Raw genomic sequence first — 9,950 nt, forward strand, 5'->3', positions numbered from 1 at the left:
TGGTTTGAGAGATCCATGACAGATGTGAGTGTTTAATTAATGGTTAACTTGAGGTGGCTACTTTAATACACATCTGGGTGGATTGTTGGTTTGGGCACCTGGAGAATCCAGTGATGTCCTAGGATATCCCGGAGTACCCGTGAGATCATCCTACAGTTCGCCACCCAGGCTCAAAGGGATCATAAGATTATTCATGCTAGAAACTTCTGTGTGCAGCCACAAGCTATTATGGGCTCTAGCATAGTTGAGTATGTTGCATGACCTCTTTCAGTGGTGGGCTAGCAGATGTAGGGGAAAGTAGGTGTAACTGTCCACTCGGAGTAAAGAGTTAATGTTTTTGAAAGACTGTGTCTCGGTCATCCATTTCTCAAGCACCATGTAGTGCGAGAAATCCGACGGAGGAGATAGAATCTTGTGGGGGGAAAGTGCGCAAACCTCTGTAGAGTGTACAAACTAATCATGATTAGCTGTGTCCCCGGTTATGGACATCTTGAGTATCTGGTTCTTGACTTATCATGTGGATCTCATCACTCTAAATTAATTTGTTGGGTTGATAATTACTTTTAATTGGGGATTAAGTTGGAGGAACCTTCTCAATGTTGTTCGATTACCATGATAGTAAAATAAAACATGTTCCTTTGTTGTAGGAAAAAATTGGCTTTTCGCAAAACATTATAACCGTAGAGCCTCCACCATCCTTATATGCGTGTAGTGATAGCATTTATCTTGTTCATTGCTCTACCGTGTTATATTGCCAGCATATTCCATGTGCTGACCCGTTTTCGGACTGCAACATATCATGTTGCAGACTTTTTAGACGATGAGTAAGGTGCGCTAGGTCATTGTCGTGCACTCAGCTATGCCGTTGGAGTTGATGGACTCACTTTGGCTTTTCGCAGAACATTATAACTATCGGATTTCTGGTTCCGGCAGACCCTTATGGTTCGAACACACAAGGGACACGAGATTTATACTGGTTTGGGCCACCGATGTGGTGTAATACCCTACTCCGGTGTGTGGTGTGGTGGATTGCCTCAGGGGCTAATGATGAAAAATACAGGGGGAAGAACGGCCTCGCGAGAGGTGTTCTTGAACTGGTGCAGTGTGTTCAACTTGGTCTGGACCTCTCTCTCTTTCTTTCTCTTCTCTCTTTATTTCCTCTGGACCTCCCTCTCCTCTTTTCCTCTCGGGGGCTAGTCCTATTTATAGAGGTCCTGGTCCTCTTCCCAAAAAATGAGCGGGAAGGGCGCCAACAATTGGCCATTTTGAAGGGGAACATCTAGTACAAGTTATCCTGACCAAAGGTGGTGTTCGGCTGCCAAAAGCACTGGTGATGACGCCGTCTTGGGATCCACGGTGACCTCCGTCCTGGTGCTCTACTGGTCTTGGTCTCATTGCACCGGAATGGTAACCTTTGCCCGATGCCTTGACCTGTGTGTGCTCCCTTTGTACCGAAGGGGAAACAAGGACACTTCGCAGGCCGGAGCCCGCCTGGCGCCCGCCTAATCTCGATCGTCATGGCTTGCGTCATAGGCTCCTCGCGAGGCACCCTTGCCTTGATGTCTCCGCCTCCTCGCAAGCCTGCCTGATGAGGCTACTCCTGAGGAAGCCTCCTGTCAACTACGCTGCAACGCTTGGCCCCTTGCGAGGGTCTTGAGCTTGAGCTGATGAAGCTGGGCCGCACTGGGCCCCCACTCGAGCCACGCCGCAGGCCGCAGGCAGGCAAGTCTGGGGACCCCCATTCCCAGAATGCCGACACTAGCCCCCGGGCCCAAGGCGCGCTCGGCCTTGGCTTAGAAGAGAAGCTAAGGGGCAAGCGCGAAGCGCTATTGGACCCAATAGCCTACGGCCTTGGGCGCCACGTGGTGATTGATTGGACGTGGGTGTCTGCGCTTCCCCATGACGCCTTGTTACGTGCCCGGCTAAGCGGACCCGTAGTTGCACACATTTGTTCCCTTTTCTGCTGATCGCTCGCCTCCTACCTTTCCTTCTTCTTCGAGCTCCAACCTCCGCCGCGAATCCGGCTCGAGCTCTTCCCTCTTTCCATCGCCATGGCACCAACAAAGAAAGGAAAGGGGAAGAAGCCCGCGCCTTCGCCCCGCTCACCTCCGATGGTGGCCCCCGCCGTTGATCGGTCGATCGTACTCAATCCAGAAGCCCTGAACAAGGTCCGCTCTGCCCTTGCCACTATCTTCAATGAGTGTGGCAGGACCACAGTCTGGCCTGCGTCCCATGCCTCCCTTGATAGGATCATCACGGAAGTCCGATTCTTTGTTGATGCCCTGTGGGCGGGTCTGGTTCCCCCCTTTTCCGCTTTCTTCAATGCGGTGCTCTCCCATTATCAGATCCGCATGATGCACCTCGGGCCTGAGTCCATCACCCTTCTGGCTGTCTTTGCTTTTGTTTGCGAGGCAATGGTAGGCATTCCTCCTTCCACTGCCCTATTGCGCCACTTCTTTTCCTTGCGCTTGAGCGACCCCACTCAGTGCTCAGGGTCCGTGGGCTTCTTCACCGTGCCAGAGACGGCCGCTTCAGGGATCGACTTCGGCCTTCCTCCTTCTAAGGCCAGGTTCAGAGAGCGGTGGCTCTATGTGGACATCGGAGTGCCCAACCCTTTGCTCTCGCACCCGACCTTGCCTGCTGTTCCCCACTCAGGCTGGGACCATGAGATGCTCGTGAGCCCCCGGCTCGCCTGCGTCTGGCGCCGCTTCCAAAGTTTGAGGGCGCTCAATGTGACTGCACCCAAGGTGGTGAAGGAGTTCCTCCAATGCCGCATTGCTCCTCTCCAGCGCCACTCTCACCGGATGTGGGACTTTGCGGGGCATAGAGACCGCATGTGACTTCAGGAGGACTTGGCGCCTGAAGTGTTGCGGACGGTGCTCAGGGTCTTGACTGGCGATCCTTCCCCAAGCAGCCTTCGGCGTGATGGTGCCCTTTTGTATCTTTTCTCTGGCAGTGCCGATTTTGCGAGGCAGATGCCCAGTTTCGACGAGTGGGGGCTGCGCCCGGCTAGCTTCACGGGGCCCCGCAAGAACCCAGCCGTCGTGGTTGCTCCCCCTGTCGTCCACAGTGGTCCTTCCTCAGGCGATAGAGCGGGGAGACGAGAATCGGCAGGAGCTGAGGCGACTGATGTCGAGGTGCTGATGCCGCGAGAAGCCCTGAAGGCGGCGCCTCCCGAGGCCCGCCCTGGAGCGGCGGCTGGCGCAAAGTTGCAGCCCTCGGCTCTTGAGGCCGGGGCTCCCGAGGCCCCAGCCGTTCCTCGCGAGGCGATGCCTGATGGCGTCCCCCAAGTCGGCTCCTTCGACGCTGATCTTCTTGATGCTTCTTCTGTGCCCCCGGTCGACACCTGCGTCGGGCGCTTAGTTCGGTTCTGTGTAGATTTCGAGGCCCTCCGCAAGAGGAAGGAGGCCTTGGGTGGCGACGACCGCCCTTGCCGCTTGTTGAAACGCAGGAAGTACTTCGCCATGGACGAGTAAGTCCTCTTCTTTTTCTGCTCATTTACTTTACTAGCCCTGCGGCTGATTGTGGCCTTTCAGGCCCCGTCCTGGCAAATTCACCCAGTCGTCCCGGGAGCCAGCCCCCAAAGCTTCGCCTTCTCCGTTGGCTCTGGGCGCGCTGAGCTCGAGCGGCACCCCCGCCGCTGGACCGGTTGGTGGAGTGGTCTGTTCCATCGGGCACCTTGAGCCTACGCGCCCGCTGTCCCTTCTTCATGAGTCCTCCTGGGGCACATCCGGCTTGCCCCGCGTTCCTCCTCTGATCATAGAGGGTGAATGGTTGAAGTCTGCCTTCAGCTCCTCCTCCGTGGGTGGACCGACGCCCGGCAGGATTCCCAGAGGGGTCCATTCGGCGATGGCTAGGGCGCCAGCCCCCAGCCCCGCTCCGGGAGGGAGCATGCTACCTCGGGGCCCTCCGCATACTCCGGTGGAAGAGGGTGATGCGGAAGACGTGCTCAGGCGCACTCGGGAGCGTCGCGCCCTTCGCCAAGAGTTCCTCTAGTGGGCGGCGGATGCGGTGAGCCGGATCAGGGCAGAGCTTGCTGGCAAGGATGCGCTCCTCGAGGCCGAAGGTTTGCACCTTGCTGAGGAGAGGCGCAAACTGAAGGTAGCCGTCGCCCTCGCGCGTCTCCAATGTGATCTTGACAACGTGAAGGCTCAAGCATCGCTGGTGGCTTCGCGGGAGGCCTGCTCCCACGCCGTCGAGGAGGCTCAGGAAGCAGACCGTTGGTGCAGAGATGCGGAGGAGCGTGCATGGGAGCTCCAAGCCTGGAGCAACTCCCTGGAGCAGCAAGTGCAACTGCGCTAGACGGACCTTGAGTCCCTGAAGGGGGCCTCCGTGGACCAGGTGGAGCTGCTGAAGCGCGAGGAGGCGCTGACGCTGGAGGCCGCCGAGCGCAACCTTGACCTTGAGCGGTTGGAGACGAGGGAGCGCCTGGTGGCCCAGGCGGAGGATGACGTTGCTGCGCGCGAAGTCCGGGCCCAGGAAGAGGTCGACCGCCGCATGGCGGAAGCTCGCTCGGCCTTCAAGCGCGAATACGAAGCGATGTTGGGGCTGATCAGGGCCGAGGCTGATGGTAGGACTGTGGCCCTCAGGGCCAAACTGGCTGAAGTGACATGGCGTGCGGACTCATCCGCAGCCGCCATTGGCACAACGCAGGCGGAGCTGGCCTCTTCCCAGGCCAAGCTGCTTCTTCTCCAACAGAGGGTTGATGACGCCGAGGCCATCGCGCAGCGGAATGAGGACAAGATCCGTCGGCAGCGGGTTCTGGAACACGTGCATGCCCCCATGCTTCGAACGCTCAGGGAGAGGGCCAACACAGCTTCAGGCAACATTTGCGAGGCTGCTGCTAAGGAGCCGCATGAGGCCAGCTACGCCAGCAACCTCCAGTTTTTCACCGACGTGGTGACGCTTCTGGAGAACCACTCCGAGAGGTCCCGTTGGCTTGTCGAAGAGAGGAGCCGAGCCTTGCTCGGGTGTGTCTTCTCCCATGTCTTCAGCTATCTATAGGACAGGGACCCCCACTTCGACTTCAATGCTGCCTTCGCACCCGTGCCCATAGCCATCTGGGGTGACCTGGCGCAATGGGTGGAGGACAACTTGGACGCCCTCGTCAGGGCCTTTGCGTCTGACGATGACGACATGATCATGGACGCCCATGAAGGCGGTGTTGTGGACGAGCCTGGCGCTGTCGGAGGTGTTAGCGGTGGCGGCGAGGATGTCAGCGATGCCAGTGATGCCTCCGGGGGTGCCCCAGAAGACGCGGTGAGTGATATGTCCGACTGACCGTATGTCGCTACTGTTTACCCTGCACGAAGAAGGTTCAGGCTCGGCCCTGAAGAATGTAAGAGCATTTTGGGAGGGGAGGCCCCTCATGTAAAGCTTTGCGATCAGTATCCTGGTAAACATAACGTTGCATGTGAGCTTATCTGCTAGCCCAGTGATGGGTCAGCCGACTTGTTTTCCTTTCGACTCCGACGAGTTCCGAGCGGGCCTGCAGGGGCTACCGCGCCTCGGGTGTCTTCTAATTATCCTCTTGATCCTGCGATGAGAACCTCCGGAGAGGGTGCGGTGACAGCGGTCTCGTTTGTAGTCGTGCCTCGCTCGGCCCGGCTGGCGAGGGGATCGCGAGGGGGGCAGCCGACGCTAACTTTGGATGCAAAGCCGAAATCTGAACACGAGAGATTGCTCGAACGAGACTAAACACCCCTTCCCCAAACACACGCAAGTCTCGAGCTCAAATCCAACTTAAATCCAAACCGAAGAAACTTTTCAACAAGGAATAAGCGAAAAGCAAAAGGCCGCGTCCGGCACCTAGTCTAGTCTTCGACGTCTTCTCACCACCGCGGAGCTAAGTTCTGCCACTAGGCGTGGCCGGGAGCCCCCGAGGCCCGAGGGCGGCTCTCTGGAGACTCCGGGGCATGTACAGCCCCACTCATTATTACGTGAGAGTGTCACGGGCGGAGAGCTTCACAGCCACTGGGCCTTCTTCACAGGTACCAGCCTTGCTTCATATCTCCTGATGAGGGCCCCGCCTTGCGCCACACTCTACTGCCATTGACGGCAGCCGGAGACCAAGGATGACGCCAATGGGGTAGAGCGGTCGCCAGCGGTTCCCCCGACGACCACGGGTCCTCTGCCGGGGCTGGCCCTTGGGCACCTTCCCGACAGAGGGCCTACCTCCTGAGAGCGCCTTGCTCCGACCGCCATGGGGGCGAACCCGGATCTCGGCCCCTCTCCTGCAGCCCCCTGCGCCCTCCTCCTGATGGATAGGAGGCTGCAGCATTGGGGCAGCCATCTGCTGCGGCGACCTGTATCTCCTGCGACCCATGGTTAGCATAAGCTTGCTCTTGAGGAATGAGTGGTACCCGATAGTTGCTGCCGCCGGTGTGGTTGTCGAGGCTCTCTTGGGGTTCCTAAAAGAGCTCAGCTTCTGGCGCCTCCTCGCCCCAGCCTGGCCCGATGAATGAGCCATGATCTTCTTCCAGCGCGCACCCCTGATCCACCATGGGGGGCACATAAGCTTCTGGGTCCATCGCCTCGTGGGCCTCGCCGTAGCGCCCCACATGCCACGTAGACCGGCTTGGAGCATCGTCTTGGGGGTGATGGCGCGGTGGTCCGCCGAAGCCGGAGGCCATGGCGTGCACCCCTTCGCTGGCTGGAGGTGGGGCCGGCACGACTTGTCACCCGGTGCCGACGGAGGCGTTGGCGCTGAACAGGCCCTGGAGTCCGCTTGAAGTTGCGTGAGCACATATAATGCCGCCATACGGCCCGCCCTGGACCTGGGGCGGCAGCTAGACGCAGAAAGGAGGTGCTCCTGAGGCGGCGGCGTCCAGGAGCTCGACTACTTGCTCCAACAACACGTCGCGGCCGCCCTCCAGCAGCCGGCACCGTAGCAGCTCTCGGGCCACCGTGAGCGCGGCCCTGGAGTTCGCCTGTTACCGTCGGGTGTGCGGCGCTGTGGCCGCGGCGTGGTTTGAGGCCCTTGCTGCGGCCCGCACCTGCCGTGGTGTGAGGGCAGGCGGCGTCTGGCCGCGTCGCCCGCACCCCGCAGCGACCTACGAAGCGCGGGCTGCCTGAGGTGCAAGGTTCAGGGCGCCCTTAGCCGGCGACGCGGCGTGGGCGGGCCACGCCGCCTAGTGGTTGGCGTTGGTAGCCGGGTCGCTCGACATCTGAACGGCGAGGTGACGGAACGCGACGCGGAGGAAGAAGGATTCCGGCGCACCCTTACCTAGCGCGCCAAATGTCAGATTTCGGGTTCCAGCAGACCCTTAAGGTTCGAACTCTAGGGCGCGCACGGAGATCTTTCCCCTACCGACTCGCGCTTCTATGGGTCACAAGAAATCTAGGCTGGAAAGAAGAACACACAAGGGACGGCGAGGTGACGGAACGCGACGCGGAGGAAGAAGGATTCCGGCGCACCCTTACCTAGCGCGCCAAATGTCAGATTTCGGGTTCCAGCAGACCCTTAAGGTTCGAACTCTAGGGCGCGCACGGAGATCTTTCCCCTACCGACTCGCGCTTCTATGGGTCGCAAGAAATCTAGGCTGGAAAGAAGAACACACAAGGGACACAAGGTTTATACTGGTTCGGGCCACCGATGTCGTGTAATACCCTACTCCAGTGTAACGCCCCGAACATACCCGCCGGTGGTCGTCACTCACACAAGGGACACAAGGTTTATACTGGTTCGGGCCACCGATGTCGTGTAATACCCTACTCCAGTGTAACGCCCCGAACATACCCGCCGGTGGTCGTCACTCCTGGCGGGATCTAGACTGGCCCCACAGATCAATACTAGTATTTTCTGCGCACTTTGTCCTCACTCGTGCGCACCCGGGAGCAACTTCCCGGTCGGTCACCCATCCTGACACTACTCCAAGCTGAGCACGCTTAACTTTGGAGTTCTGTCCGAATGGGCTCCCGAAAAAGAAGAAAATTCTTATTGATATGAGTAGTCTATCATCCCTAATAAGATAGGCTATCACATACACCCCCACTCAGAGAAACCGACGTCCTCGTCGGGCCACAGGAATGTTCTCTCTTGGCACAAATGTCTGTGCTTCCAGTCCGGTACATGTGACATGACGGGTGCCACGATGTGTCACAAACGTCATGAACAACATGACCACGCACCTGTCCGCAACCATCTGTCTAACCGCGAGGGTCAGCTCTAATACCAACTTGTAACGCCCCGAACATACCCGTTGGTGGTCGTCACTCCTGGCGGGATCTAGACTGGCCCCACAGATCAATACTAGTCTTTTCTGCGCACGTTGTCCTCACTCGTGCGCACCCGGGAGCAACTTCCCGGTCGGTCACCCATCCTGACACTACTCCAAGCTGAGAACGCTTAACTTTGGAGTTCTGTCCGAATGGGCTCCCGGAAAAGAAGAAATTCCTTATTGATATGAGTAGTCTATCATCCCTAATAAGCCAGGCTATCACATAATCTTCCTTGTTCTTTCACATGGACCTACCATCGTCTCACCAAGTGCCTACCGGGCCCATGACTCGATCACGCGCAAGAGCCCTTGAAACCGAGGTGACATCTCTCCTCTCACAATTCCACTCCGATGCACATGAAGCATGGCTACTACTTCATATGGATACATTGTGCATACTCAGGTACAAATGGAGAATCTAAGGAGCAAGGACAAGAAGAAGAGGAAGATGGACGAGAAGATGGAGAAGAAGAAGAGCTGCAGGAAATTTCCCAGCCGCCAGACGACCGGCCGGGACCGGACGTCCGGCGCTTGAAGCTTCAGCCGAGCTCCAGTCAGCGGACGTCCGGCCCAGACCGGACGACCGGTGCCCCTGCACCCGAAGCGAACGAGCGGATGTCCGGTCCGGACCGGATGACCGGCGCACCAGCACCCGAAGCAACATCAGTGGAAGTCCGGAGCCCCCGGACGTACGGCGCCCCCATCACAGAGCATAACCAGCGGATGACCGGAAGCCACCGGAATTCTGGCAGCTCCTGAGACACCGGACGACCGGTCCCCAGCGGATGTCCAGTACCTGGCTGCGTCCAGATTCGGGCCCGAGGCCCATGTACCCCTTCACTTCGCCCTTTTTGCACTTAGACTATAAATAGACCCCCCATTCATCCTAGGTAGGGTTAGCGTTGGTTTAGCTCATACTACGAGATAGAGCTTCGCTCATCCATCCCGATCTACTCCCCGAGAGAGACTGCAGCCCCTCTTCGGAGAAGATCAACTTGGATTCAAGACCCCCCTCTTGGGCGGCCCCATCAAGACCTCCTTCTAGGAGAAGAACCGGTTACTTGTATCGTCCTTTGTTGACTGTGGATCATCATGTATCTCTTTGTGTTTCGAGGATCTAGCACATGTGTAATCGAATCTTGTTGGTTTGAGTGATTCTCTCATGTTTTCCCCTCGTGTTCTTCTTGTTCCTCGTAGGGATCCGCTCCTTTGGTGAAAGATCGACCATCTAGGGTTTCACCCTACATCATCTTGGTATCATGAGCAAGGTTGATCACGATTTCGGAGCCCCCTCTTCGTTTTTCTAGCTTGATTTTGTTGTTTTTTGTCCTAATCCGAAAATCCCAACAAAAATAGCCCCAAAAATTTTCTTGTGTTTTGTGAGTTTTGATGATGTTTTGTTGGTTTTGATCCGTGAATTTGTTGCGTTGCAAGTAGATCTAGACTTCTCCCACCATCTCCACCTCGAAATCCCTCCCAAATCCCCCATATTCCCCCCCAAAATCACCTCCCGGATCTAGTATCTCATGTTGACCCCGACCACCGGACGACCGGCACATCACCGGACGTCCGGCGACCCAGGAAGCACCGGACGTCCAACGTTACCGGACGACTGGCAACCGGACATCCGTCCACTACCGGACGACCGCTACTTCCACCATTTCATCCGCTACACCACCCCCGACTTTCCGCAATCTTTGACATTATCCCAACCCACACCACCACCTCACC

Source organism: Triticum aestivum, chromosome 6A, assembly GCF_018294505.1.
Source record: "Triticum aestivum cultivar Chinese Spring chromosome 6A, IWGSC CS RefSeq v2.1, whole genome shotgun sequence".
In the NCBI taxonomy this organism is placed as follows: Eukaryota; Viridiplantae; Streptophyta; class Magnoliopsida; order Poales; family Poaceae; genus Triticum; species Triticum aestivum.